Genomic DNA, 13504 nt, shown 5'->3' on the forward strand with positions numbered 1-13504 from the left:
TTGAAAATCTTTGCAATTATTCCCCACCCCCATATTACATTGTGGCTACTTGATTAGAATTACTTGCACATGTGACAAAGAAAATTAGTAGGTATACAATTAGATTGGAGAACACTTTGAAGAGGTGCATATAGTTTCCACTTATCAAACATTTATTTCTAGTCAGCAGCAACAGTAAAACATAATGCAATAAAACAACAATTTATTAGAATAGTAATGAACATTTGGTACATTAATGTGCTTGGCCTAAAAAAAACAAACAAAAAGGCAATTATGAAACAGCATTTTACAAATAAAAACCCAATCCCTAACAAATGCAAGCAAAAATTATGGCCTCTTCCTCACAGGCAAACCAGCCCACACTAGTACATGTCTTTTTATGACATAGTAACAACAAACAAACACAAGGGCGCACCGGCCTAGTGCATTATCATTTTGATGGTTTATTTAAAAAATAGGATTAAAAATACTCACAAACGAGTTCTTGTTAAAAGCATGTCACAGAAGGAACGCAGTCCTCAGTAAAGGTATCCGAGGATGAGTAGTTCCTTAGATTCTTGAAGGCTAACGCGTTTTGAGGCCTAGCCTCTTCCTCAGAGCCTAAAAGCGCATGTCCAGGCCCTTACTTACATACTAGACAATGATAGTTGTAACGAGACACAGATTGGGGCAAGGCCCTCCTCCTGGGGGCGTATACATGGGGTGCCCTCCCACAGCATCAGTGGACAGTAGTAAAGTCAAATACATTGTGAAGGGTGCCTCCCCCTAAGAATATTCAGGTCAGAGGGTACAACACAGTACAATGAAACCGTGTAATGATGTTTTGAGTGATGGTATAACAACGTGCAGTAGTATAACATATATATGCAACACAAATATATATGGAGAAAATTGTGGGATGCATGGCCATAAACTGTAAGCTATAGATGCAAATGAATGCAATCATCAAACCTATGCATCCATGTAAAGAATTGTGAAGAGTATGGCCATAAACTGTAAACTGTAAATGCAAATTAATGCAATCATCAGATCATTAAACATATGTATCCATGTAGGTATATAGTCATAGATTTTGGATGTATATATATGCAGTCAGACGGTGTGTGGCAAGAGAAAAATTCCAATCCGGGATGATGCTGTGTAATGCAGAATGTGTACCTGAGAGGAAAGACAGAAGGTTTTTCTGTCATACAGCTAATGTGAAGGGGAATGTACAATGAGTGCCATGTAGGGGGAGAGGGAGGGGGGGGGTTTTCAAGGTCCATAGATCAGAGTTGCCAAACATGGACATCAGACCTGGGTGGCTGTCTAGTGCATAGTGCCCCTTGCAGAGCCTGATCTCAGATCATGGGGGCTGTGTGTGGGGAGACTATCCAGTGTTTGTTAAAGAAGACAGTTCATTACCTTGTCCCATGTCCCAGGCCGTCTACAAAAACCTTCTGTCTTTCCTCTCAGGTACACATTCTGCATTGCACAGCATCATCCCGGATTGGAATTTTTCTCTTGCCACACACCGTCTGACTGCATATATATACATCCAAAATCTATGACTATATACCTACATGGATACATATGTTTAATGATCTGATGATTGCATTAATTTGCATTTACAGTTTACAGTTTATGGCCATACTCTTCACAATTCTTTACATGGATGCATAGGTTTGATGATTGCATCAATTTGCATCTATAGCTTACAGTTTATGGCCATGCATCCCACAATTTTCTCTATATATATTTGTGTTGCATATATATGTTATACTACTGCACGTTGTTATACCATCACTCAAAACATCATTACACGGTTTCATTGTACTGTGTTGTACCCTCTGACCTGAATATTCTTAGGGGGAGGCACCCTTCACAATGTATTTGACTTTACTACTGCCCACTGATGCTGTGGGAGGGCACCCCATGTATACGCCCCCAGGAGGAGGGCCTTGCCCCAATCTGTGTCTCGTTACAACTATCATTGTCTAGTATGTAAGTAAGGGCCTGGACATGCGCTTTTAGGCTCTGAGGAAGAGGCTAGGCCTCGAAACGCGTTAGCCTTCAAGAATCTAAGGAACTACTCATCCTCGGATACCTTTACTGAGGACTGCGTTCCTTTTGTGACATGCTTTTAACAAGAACTTGTTTGTGAGTATTTTTAATCCTATTTTTTAAATAAACCATCTAAATGATAATGCACTAGGCCGGTGCGCCCTTGTGTTTGTTTGCTGTTACAGTGTTTCTAGACTTCCCTGGTCGTGTAAGGGGCAGCAAGGCCGTAGCATTTTTCCTGGGTTGACGTGACCACAGCTACAGAAGTACTCTTAATACCTTAATAAGGTGGACTAAAGTTCACACCACTCCGAGCGCAGGTCACGGGTGCTTTGCACCAAAAAACTGTATGTACTCTTTTTATGACATAGGGTTGGATTGCCAGCACCACACCCAGTAAAGGAAACGCCCACTAGTGTAATTCATTTGGTCTCTTCATGGCTTAAGAACTCACACCTGTGGATCAGAAACACACACTCTTGGCAAATGAAAGAATGCATCAGCATATGTATTTGTGCAGTGTAAACAGAAAAAAAGACACATTTCCTAAGCTTGAAGAATATAGAAAATCCCCTATGGGTGGGACTTTATTGGCCATTAAAGTCCCACCCACAGGGGATTTTCTATATTCTTCATATTTTAGGGACACAGCACTATTTTGGGGTTTCACGCTGACTACATTCCATTTATTCCTATTCTGGTAGCAAATACCACTCCCTGCATGGTCAGTGCAACCTCTGTCATAATTACCAACAATACTCTTTACTAAATTCACAATATTCATTCGTTATTTTGCTTGTCTTGTGTCTTTCCCTCTCCCCCCCTCTTTTTTTCTCTCTTCCTCTCTAATATGCCTACCTATACAGGCCAAAATTGGGATCTTATGTCTGGATTCTTCAAAGATTTTGGAAAGAATGAAGTAGTCAAATCCGAATTGTCTTCCTTATTCTTTAGATTATCAAAAACTCTAGAAAATAAATCACAATTTTTCTGGCACATTAAGTCTTTTGAGGATTGCATTAAGGCAGATATGAACCCCCTGGGACTACGAGTCCAAATTCCCCACTTAAGAAGGATTGGACGATAATTTCAAAAGGGAATGGGAACAGGTTCTACATACCTGCACCCTTAACATGATGCAGTTGTTGACCAAAGAATATCAAGATGCTCAGAATCTCTTGATGGAGAGATTAATACTATCTGTGAAAAAAATGGTATCATACAAAACACATAAAATGTTCAAGGAAAAAGAAAATAAGTTAAAAGAACATCTTAAGCGCTTTAATAAAGATATTCTTGACAACAAAGAAAATAAATTCATGCGAGATAAAACCACTTTTATTGATAAGAAGGCGTACAGATAGTACAGGAATCAATCTTTTGATAATAAGTTTTCTAATAAAAAACATTATTCTATGCTCTCCAATTCTTCCTCAAGTCTTTCTTCTGTTACTTCTCAGCCATCATACAAATGGAAAGGTATGCAACGCACAAAATGCCAGCATCATGGTGATGCCACAAATCAACAGACGGCCAACAAAAACCTAGTCTGGATGCATCCTCCTGCTCATCCACTGCACCTGGGTGTTCTTCCTCCTTACCTCGGGTACAAGGTAATGTACCACTTTCAATGATGGGTACCTCTAACACACATCTAGCCCCTAATTCAGGGAGCTCAACTACTGAACAATGCTCTGTCAGCACACCATCCACTAATGTCACCAATTCTGACACTTCTTTTTTAGAGACTCTGCTCTCTCACCCCATGTCACTATAGGGCAATCATCATTTGAATCCTTCAATTGTACATCAACTGTTGACTTTGGTAATACACATACTCACACTGATTTCAATATTATCAATCTTTATTCACACACACTGAAGATGAAATTTGTATCCTTGGAAAAGGTTTGAGTTTCTGTCCCAACAGGAACCTCAAAAAGTTGAACAAAGGACTTGCAGCTATTCGCGAGGAAACTAACTCTCAAGGCTATGTACCAGAAACAGGGTAATAATACTGAGGGAAGCTCTTGACCATTTGATCTCTTTATTAGAGAAGAATGATCCGATCTCATTGATTGTGTGGATCTCTCACAACTTTTAGCTCTTGCGGACAACTTTTATGATTCAGCAATCCAAAGTAGCTCTAAACTTACGAATAAATCGGACAAATTTCCCGCCCTCAGTATTAATCCCAATGTAGTTTCTTTCCTTAAACTAGTAGACAAGGAGGTTGAGGCATTGAAAACACACCCTCTTATGAACTCCAACACTAGTGAGGCCGAATTGGCGGCTTTGCAACATTTTTCAGATAATCACTCTATCACAATTAAACCTGCTGACAAGGGAGGCAATATTGTTTTGTTAGAGAATACCAAATACATCTCCATGTGTAATAAAATACTTAAAAATCATGCATGGTATAGACGCATAACATCTGACATAGTGGCTAAATTCAATAAAGTTTTTTTATGAGCTGGTAGACCTTGCTTACCTCAATGGGATTATTCCCAAAAAGACTTGGGACTATATCAGAACCAAATTCCCTATTGTACCACCCTTCTATGCATTACCCAAAATCCATAAACATCCCTCCAATCCCCCAGGTATGCCCAATATTTCCTGTAGAGGGGCGCTAACGGAAAACCCTGTGGGTTTGTGTGATACTCTTTCTAGCCTTGGTTTTATTAGTAAGTATTGTGTGCCAACATACCTTGTTTATAATTTCAAACTTTTTTTGGTTCCTCAAACCAGGCAAAAAAAATTGACTTTTTAGGCAATTTTATACATTTTATAAATGCGATTTTATACATAAAATGTATAAAATTGCCTTAAAAAGTCAAATTTTTTTGCCTGGTTTGAGGAACCAAAAAATTGAGGAACCAAAAAAGTTTGAAACTAACGGAAAACCCTAGCAGACTTGTTGATGAACGTCTAAAACCACATGTCATGTCTCTATCTTCTTACGTACGTGACACAATACATTTCTTACAGATCATTGACCAGTTATCCATCCCAGAAGGGGCCCTCTTGGTCACTGTAAATGTTGAAACACTATACAGCTCCATCCCTCACAACAAAGGTCTTGCAGCCATCAGGCATATTATATTACAATGCAAGGGACAAGATTGGACTTAAAACGAGATCATTCTGTCTCTCCTTGAATTCTTCCTCTCCCACAATGTTTTTACTTTCAACGGATCCCACTACCCCCAGGTGCAGGGGGTTGCGATGAGGACTTGAGCCCCATCGTAGGCCAACTTGTACCTGGGGGAGTGGGAGCACATGTTCCTGTTGGATGAGGCCTTGTCGCTGTTCACGGACCAGATCCTTTCCTGGTGCAGATACATTGATGATATCTTCATCATCTGGAACAGATCCTTGGATCTACTGTTGCAGTGTGTGGAGAGCATGAAGAGGAATGACTTTAATCTATCTTTTACTATGTCTTAAAGCTCCACTAAAGTGACCTTTCTGGATGTGGGGTGTGGACAACACCCTCTGCAGTAGTCTCTACAGGAAAGACACGGCAGGTAATAATATACTACATGCCACCAGCTTTCATCCAAAACCACTAATCAATTCAATTCCATACAGTCAATATCTTAGAATCAGACGCAATTGCTCTGATGAATCCTTTAAGCTAGAAGCTAACAAACTTAAAACTAGACTACTGCAGAGGGAATACCCACTAGGGATGAGCTTATGTTCAACTCGAACATCGGGTTTTCGTGTATTCGCTAAACACACAAACAAATTGGGCTGCACCCGAAAAATAGAAAAGAAAAAAAAATGCTCCCGCCACTTCAGACGCTTCAGGCGTAATGAGCTGCTGGAACTGACACAGCTCTTTTATAGGGAAGGGACACCTCCCGGTGGCACTGCCCCTTCTAACGTGACATCAGTAATTTATTCACTGCACCTGAGCAGTGCATTATGGGGCGCTCGTGATGTCAGATTCCTATAAAAGAGCTGTCACAGCTCAAACAGCTCATTACGTGGAAAGCGTCTGAAGAGGCAAGAGCTTCTTTTTTTTTTTCTATTTTTTGGGTGCGGCGGCAGGCAACGTGATTGACGATTGATTTACATCGGGGGACACTATTGTTTTTATTTTTTTAATAAAGTACTTGTCAAAAACTGGCTTTCTGGGTGTGGTTTAAGCATGGCCGCGTGAAGACGTTTCCTGTTGGAGCTACCGGTCAGCGGCTTCCTCTCAGCCTACTAAAATAACATTTCCAGTCCTACCTGCCGCCGACACCGGCCCCAGGATTTCCCCGACATTCCGAGTCACACAGCGGGGGGTGTTTCATGCCATGGATCGCTTCCTGTGACCACTTCAGCCGGCGGCCTCCACTCCAGACGCGGCCAAGATGGCGCCGGCGCCCTGCTTCCTCATCACAGCCACAGCGCGATGCAGCGGCGGACCGGCGGGACATGCAGGAGGACGACCATCAATTGCCCCCCTTTTCTCCACCGAGTGACCTGTCTCCCTGGGCTTGGATGAGGAAGAGAACTTGAGGGGGGTGGATCTTTCAGGCTCACCAGCTGCCTTCTCCTCTGCAGGGCACACACAGGCCTCTCTCCCTGCCTGCATGATCCAGATGCCTGCTTCACACTACGCAGTGAGTACACTTGTGACTGCCTGTCAGCCCAGCGTGCCCCTCTCAACCCCACAGTCAGACCAAGCCATATGGATGTTTCTGCAGCAACTCCCCACAAGAGCAGACTTTGAATCCCTGGCTAATAGGGTCGAGACAGCTTTGAGGGGGGAGGTGATGAGCCTCAAACAAGAGGTCACAGATCTGGATGCCAAGGTCACTGCTGTGACACAGGAATGTGGGACCACATTCCAAGCTGTCCAGGCTTTACAATCCTCCCATACCGATCTGACTGACCAGGTTACCAATTTACAGCTGCTTCTGGATGACTTGGAGAATCGCAGACAGCGACAGAACATCAGACTTAGTGGGATCCCGGAGACGTTTGACCAGGGTGCGCTTCGCTCCAAGTTGACTTCCATCTTTAACACGTACCTGGATCGACCCCCTGAGATGGACATTGTCATTGACAGAGTTCACAGGACCCTGGGTGCTCAATTCGCAGCTTCTGATAGACCCAGAGATGTGCAATGCTGTCTACATTCCTATAACCTTAAGGAGGAAGTCCTCCAGCGGGCATCGCAGGTGGGCATTTTGGAGTTTGATGGGGCCGCGGTCAACCTGCTGCTGGATGTCTCCCGCAAAATGCTGCAAATGCGCAGAACCCTTAAACCCTTGCTTGAGCAGCTTGGGGAACAGGGACTCACTTACAAATGGGGTCACCCCTGTCATAGAGAAAAATGGCAATAGATCCTTCTACCTACGTCACCCTTCTGGCCTTCCTGACCTATTCCAGTTTGCTGAAATGGAACCCATGCAGGTGCCTAATTGGCTTACAGCGGCGGGCGCCATAGAGCCTTGTCCCAGTACATCCAGAGGCGGCCCTCGTGAGGACTGATACAACCGCCATGGAGGGGCAGACGCCGGGACTCCAGAAGGCCCACACCATACAAAGATTGTCTTTGGCTGCTCATGTTGGGGCTACACGTCCTGGATCGCTCTGTTTTTTTTTTTTGAGTGAATCTCCTGGGGCCTTTGGAAGGGGGATGTTCATACCCACCACTGCTGGATGTTAAACTTGACTGGTTTCTCCACCCGCTATAAAAGGGGGCCCCCCCCTTTTTTTGGGCCATTTTTACCATACGCCGGCTCTTTGCTCGGGTGCGGCTCCTCTTATATGATGTACTATGTCCATTGCTTTGGAAGATTTATTTATTTATTTTTTTCTCAGTATTATTAATGGGTGGAGATATGGTTCGGCTCGGCCGGTTCTGGGGATGAGCCCTTCCGTGGATCACGTTCCATACATTGGCACCGTTATTCCCCCATGAGACGGAGGCTCTGCTTTAGGGTGGAACACAGGAGGGTCCCCTGTCACCGCCGTTGGTGTGGGTGATCGGAGGTTGGTGGGTCCCTGGCACTGGCCGAGCTGCTCTGGTTGGGATTATGATGTGGGTTGGGTGCTTAGTTCCCTTCTTCAAGACTGCAGATTTATGTTGGTCTTATGGTTCTCTTGCTCACTTGTTGCCTTATTGATTTGCCTTTTTTCTACTCTTTTGCACATGATCTGGTATTTCCCGTGTATGTTGGGTGCCACGTCATTTGGTCACAACTCCCTTTTTTATTTTTGTTCATTTATTTTCTTTTTGTGGCCCCTGGGCTAAGCATTTTCTCCCGGGGAAGCCGAATGGCCGGGGCTTTGAGCCTAACTGTGCTTTGCCACTTCCTCCATTAGGCCGTCTTTGCCCTGGTGGCAGACGAATATCTCTATAGAGATTTCTTGGTAGTCTAAATCTCTCCATTTCTATTTCGTATCTTCTTTTTTTTTTTTCTTCTCTTTTTCTTTTCTCGCTCTCTTGCACTCTTTCTTCGTCTATCTTCTCCTCCTGACTTTTCCTCTCCTCCCCTCCCCTCCTCTTTGGGTTTTTTTATCTTCCCTTTCCTATCTCCCCCCCCCCCCCGCGCCATTTTGGACTGGTTCTTGTCCTCGGTTGTGTTGGGGATCATGGACTTGAAGGTTCTTTCTTGGAACGTAAAGGGCTTGAACTCAACAGGTGATCAAATACCACCAAAAGAAAGCTCTGTTTGTAGGGAAAAAAGGACGTCAATTTAATTTGGGTAAAGCTCTGCACGACCGCGCAATTGTCTGTTAAAGTCACGCAGTGCCGAATCGCAAAAAAGGCCCTGGTCTTTGAGCAGGAAAATCCTCCGGGGCTTAAGTGGTTAAGGGGACTCCCCAGTCATGAGATTTAATTTTTCCTTTTTATTGTTTCACTTTAAGCATCATTAAAATCACTGCTGCTGTAAAAACTATTGTTTTTTAAAAAAAGTTTTTGCATTGGTACATGTCCCCCAGGGCAGTACCCAGACCCCCATACACTTTTTTTTGGGCAATAAGTTGCCTTTAAGCCTTTACAATGAGGACTTTTGATTTTATATGTTCGAGTCCCATAGACTTTATTGTTCTAACAAACTTTTCTCCTGTTCGTGGTGTTCTGGTGCGAACCGAACAACGGGGGTTGTTCGGCTCATCACTAATACTCACACACCTATTTAAAAAAAGCTTTCAACCGAGCTAAGATTATTATATTTCCCCAAACCAAAAAATTATGAAACATCTCTGAGGATCATCACTAGATTTTCCAATCAGCATCTGCAAGTCAAAAAAATCATTAACAAATATTGGCCTGTTCTAACCATGGACCCAAATGTTGGACATCTAGTCCCCCAGGCACCACAATTCACATTTAGGAAATCCATTTCCTTAGGCGACAAACTTGTCAAAAGTGAGTATAAAGGGGAAACACAGGGTCAACGTGGCAAATACAAAGAACTTTCATCTGTGAATCCTGTAACTATTGCATTAATACATGCTCATAGATAAAAGACCTACTCTGCGAAATGATTACAGATTTACACCCAAGCTTTTTTCCTATTGTAGAACCCCAGGAGTCCTATATATGTTTGCCATTAAGGTCCCACCCATAGGGGATTTTCTATATTCTTCATATTTTAGGGACACGGCACTATTTTGTGGTTTCACACTGACTACATTCCAATCATTTCCTAGGCTCTGGCCATGATCATTGATAACAAAAACAAAACTATTCAGCCTCATGCACACTGGACATTATCAAAATGTCAGTAGAAAGCTGTAGATGTAGAAGGCGTTTTTCAGCTTTTTTGCAGCAGCAGTTTTCAGCGTTTTTTTTTTCAGCTGTAGCATTTTTTTTAGAACTATACTCCCACAAAAGCTTATGGCTCAAAAACGTTGATACACACCGAATAGCTGTATTTTTCAGCGTTTTTCAGCTTTTACCAGAGTTAGAGCATTTTTACAGCTGAAAAACGCCTCCTAAAACCCACTAGTTCTAGGATTTTTTTTACAGCCAGAAAATGCCCCTGCCAAAAACTGCTGATATCACCCTGTGTGTGCATGGACACATAGGATAACATGCTTGGGAGTTTACTGGTTGCAAAAAAAAAAAAAAACAGCAGCTTTAAAAACATCCAGTGTGCATGAGGCCTTCAAGTTGCAAGTTGTTAGGCATGCGGAGGGTACAAAGCAGAAAATGACAAGTCTGTGAGGGCTGCTTACCTCAAATTGTTGACCAAACACATTTTTCATTCATCATCAGCATACAACATTCAAATAGGAGTGCAGGATCACACATATCTGCCCACAAACACAGAGTTGTAGATTGGATGCAAAAGCACAGCGGCTTTCTTTAGAATGTCATTTCTTGGTTTTCCATTATATGAAACCCGTCAGAAATATAATACCTTGTGAAAATGAAACAACAAATAAACTTCTAGCTAGGTAGTGGAAGGTTTGGTAATTCGAACCAATGACCCCAGTGCTGCAAGGCAGGATCGCTAACCATTTAGCCACTGTGCTACCACAAACATGGAGTCTCCATCTCTGTGGTGTTAAACAGCCCTAAGTCCCTGGGGTGCCTAAAGTTAATCAATGCAGATGTACCCCGGAAGTCCTGAGTGCCATTGAGCAACCTGTTTCTGTGATATGCCATCTGGGTCCAAGGCTGGGCATGTCTTTTTTATTGGTAAGAGGATGCAATTGGTGCTGGTGTGGAAATCACAAGCCTGCTTCTTGTCCTTGCCCGTGGAACACATATGGCAAAACTTGCAATGGTGGTGGAACCCTCCTACAAGCAAAAATTTAATTTCTTGGGGCATTTACCTATAGGTGGTGTAATTCCATCAGTCAGGAATTCTGTTTCTTGATTTACTCTGTGATGTTTTTTGAATATTGTTTTGTGAGCGTAGAATAGTGATGTTACCCGCTGAATGTTGGTAATTACATTTTGAATTGTATGAATGATGTTGGTACACATATTTCATTTTTATGGTGAAAAAGCTTATCATTTGTAAATACTAAACAACACACCAAATTGTTATTGATTTTAAATTTGCATGAGCAATGGTATTGTGTGGTTTGCGAAGACAGCTGTGAGAGTTTGGGGTTAAGATGTATGTGAGATGGAGAGCAAGGAGTGCATTATCTATCATTTAATTTCAGATGTCAAATAGCAAAGTATTTGAGCATGCTCAGTGTAACAAGACGTATATTCCAAATGACAAAAGTCCCTGGGCATACAAAATGTACCTAGCAGAGAGAGAGAATGAGAATAACATCTGTTGCAAAAACACATGAAATCATTCCAGCTTCCTAACATTGTTTAACATAAAAAGGAATAAGAAACAAAATAAAAAGCCAGCAAACACAATTGTCTTTTATAATTAAACAATTTATACCACAATTAAAATATATGCTTTTGTGTAAATAACATAGTTGCACAATTTGAATCAATGAATGACACTTGCTTTTCTATACACCTACGCCTATTTTTTGCGGCCGCGTACTGGTAATCGCATAGGCGAATTTGCTGCAAGCAAGTACCTGTTCCACAGAGGGTTTAGTGTACATGCTTGAATGTCTCTGTGGAAAACAAAATTTTTGTTGCACCTCTAGGCAACTTTCAGTAAGAATTAGAGAGCATGTAGCCAATAATAAAAGAGGGGAAAAAAATCACAATGTGTCTAAACACTTCAGATTGTGTCATAACAGAGATCCCAGCAAACGTACAGTGCCTTGCGAAAGTATTTGGCCCCCTTGAACTTTTCGACCTTTTGTCCCATTTCAGGCTTCAAACAAAGATATAAAACTGTAATTTGTTGTGAAGAATCAACAACAAGTGGGACACAATCATGAAATGGAACAAAATTTATTGGATATTTCAAACCTTTTTAACAAATAAAAAACTGAAAAATTGGGCGTGCAAAATTATTCAGTCCCCTTAAGTTAATACTTTGTAGCGCCACCTTTTGCTGCGATTACAGCTGTAAGTCACTTGGGGTATGTCTCTATCAGTTTTGCACATTGAGAGACTGAAATTTTTGCCCATTCCTCCTTGCAAAACAGCTCAAGCTCAGTGAGGTTGGATGGAGAGCGTTTGTGAACAGCAGTTTTCAGCTCTTTCCACAGATTCTCAATTGGGTTCAGGTCTGGACTTTGACTTGGCCATTCTAACACCTGGATATGTTTATTTGTGAACCATTCCATTGTAGATTTTGCTTTATGTTTTGGATCATTGTCTTGTTGGAAGACAAATCTCCGTCCCAGTCTCAGGTCTTTTGCAGACTCCATTAGGTTTTCTTCCAGAACGGTCCTGTATTTGGCTCCATCCATCTTCCCATCAATTTTAACCATCTTCCCTGTCCCTGCTGGAGAAAAGCAGGCCCAAACCATGATGCTGCCACCACCATGTTTGACAGTGGGGATGGTGTGTTCAGGGTGATGAGCTGTGTTGCTTTTACGCCAAACATAACGTTTTGCATTGTTGCCAAAAAGTCTGACCAGAGCACCTTCTTCCACATGTTTGGTGTGTCTCCCAGGTGGCTTGTGGCAAACTTTAAACAACACTTTTTATGGATATCTTTAAGAAATGGCTTTCTTCTTGCCACTCTTCCGTAAAGGCCAGATTTGTGCAGTATACGACTGACTGTTGTCCTATGGACAGAGTCTCCCATCTCAGCTGTAGATCTCTGCAGTTCATCCAGAGTGATCATGGGCCTCTTGGCTGCATCTCTGATCAGTCTTCTCCTTGTATGAGCTGAAAGTTTAGAGGGACGACCAGGTCTTCGTAGATTTGCAGTGGTCTGATACTCCTTCCATTTCAATATTATTGCTTGCACAGTGCTCCTTGGGATGTTTAAAGTTTGGGAAATCTTTTTGTATCCAAATCCGGCTTTAAACTTCTCCACAACAGTATCTCGGACCTGTTCCTTGTTCTTCATGATGCTCTCTGCGCTTTAAACGGACCTCTGAGACTATCACAGTGCAGGTGCATTTATACGGAGACTTGATTACACACAGATGGATTCTATTTATCATCATTAGTCATTTAGGTCAACATTGGATCATTCTGGAGAGAGTTTACTGCACTGAAAGTAAAGGGACTGAATAACTTTGCACGCCCAATTTTTCAGTTTTTTATTTGTTAACAAAGTTTAAAATATCCAATAAATTTCGTTCCACTTCATGATTGTATCCCACTTGTTGATTCTTCACAAAAAATTACAGTTTTATATCTTTACTTCTCCTTGTATGAGCTGAAAGTTTAGAGGGACGACCAGGTCTTCGTAGATTTGCAGTGGTCTGATACTCCTTCCATTTCAATATTATTGCTTGCACAGTGCTCCTTGGGATGTTTAAAGTTTGGGAAATCTTTTTGTATCCAAATCCGGCTTTAAACTTCTCCACAACAGTATCTCGGACCTGTTCCTTGTTCTTCATGATGCTCTCTGCGCTTTAAACGGACCTCTGAGACTATCACAGTGCA

This window comes from Pelophylax lessonae, assembly GCF_965119305.1.
Source record: "Pelophylax lessonae genome assembly, chromosome: 1".
Taxonomy (NCBI): Eukaryota; Metazoa; Chordata; class Amphibia; order Anura; family Ranidae; genus Pelophylax; species Pelophylax lessonae.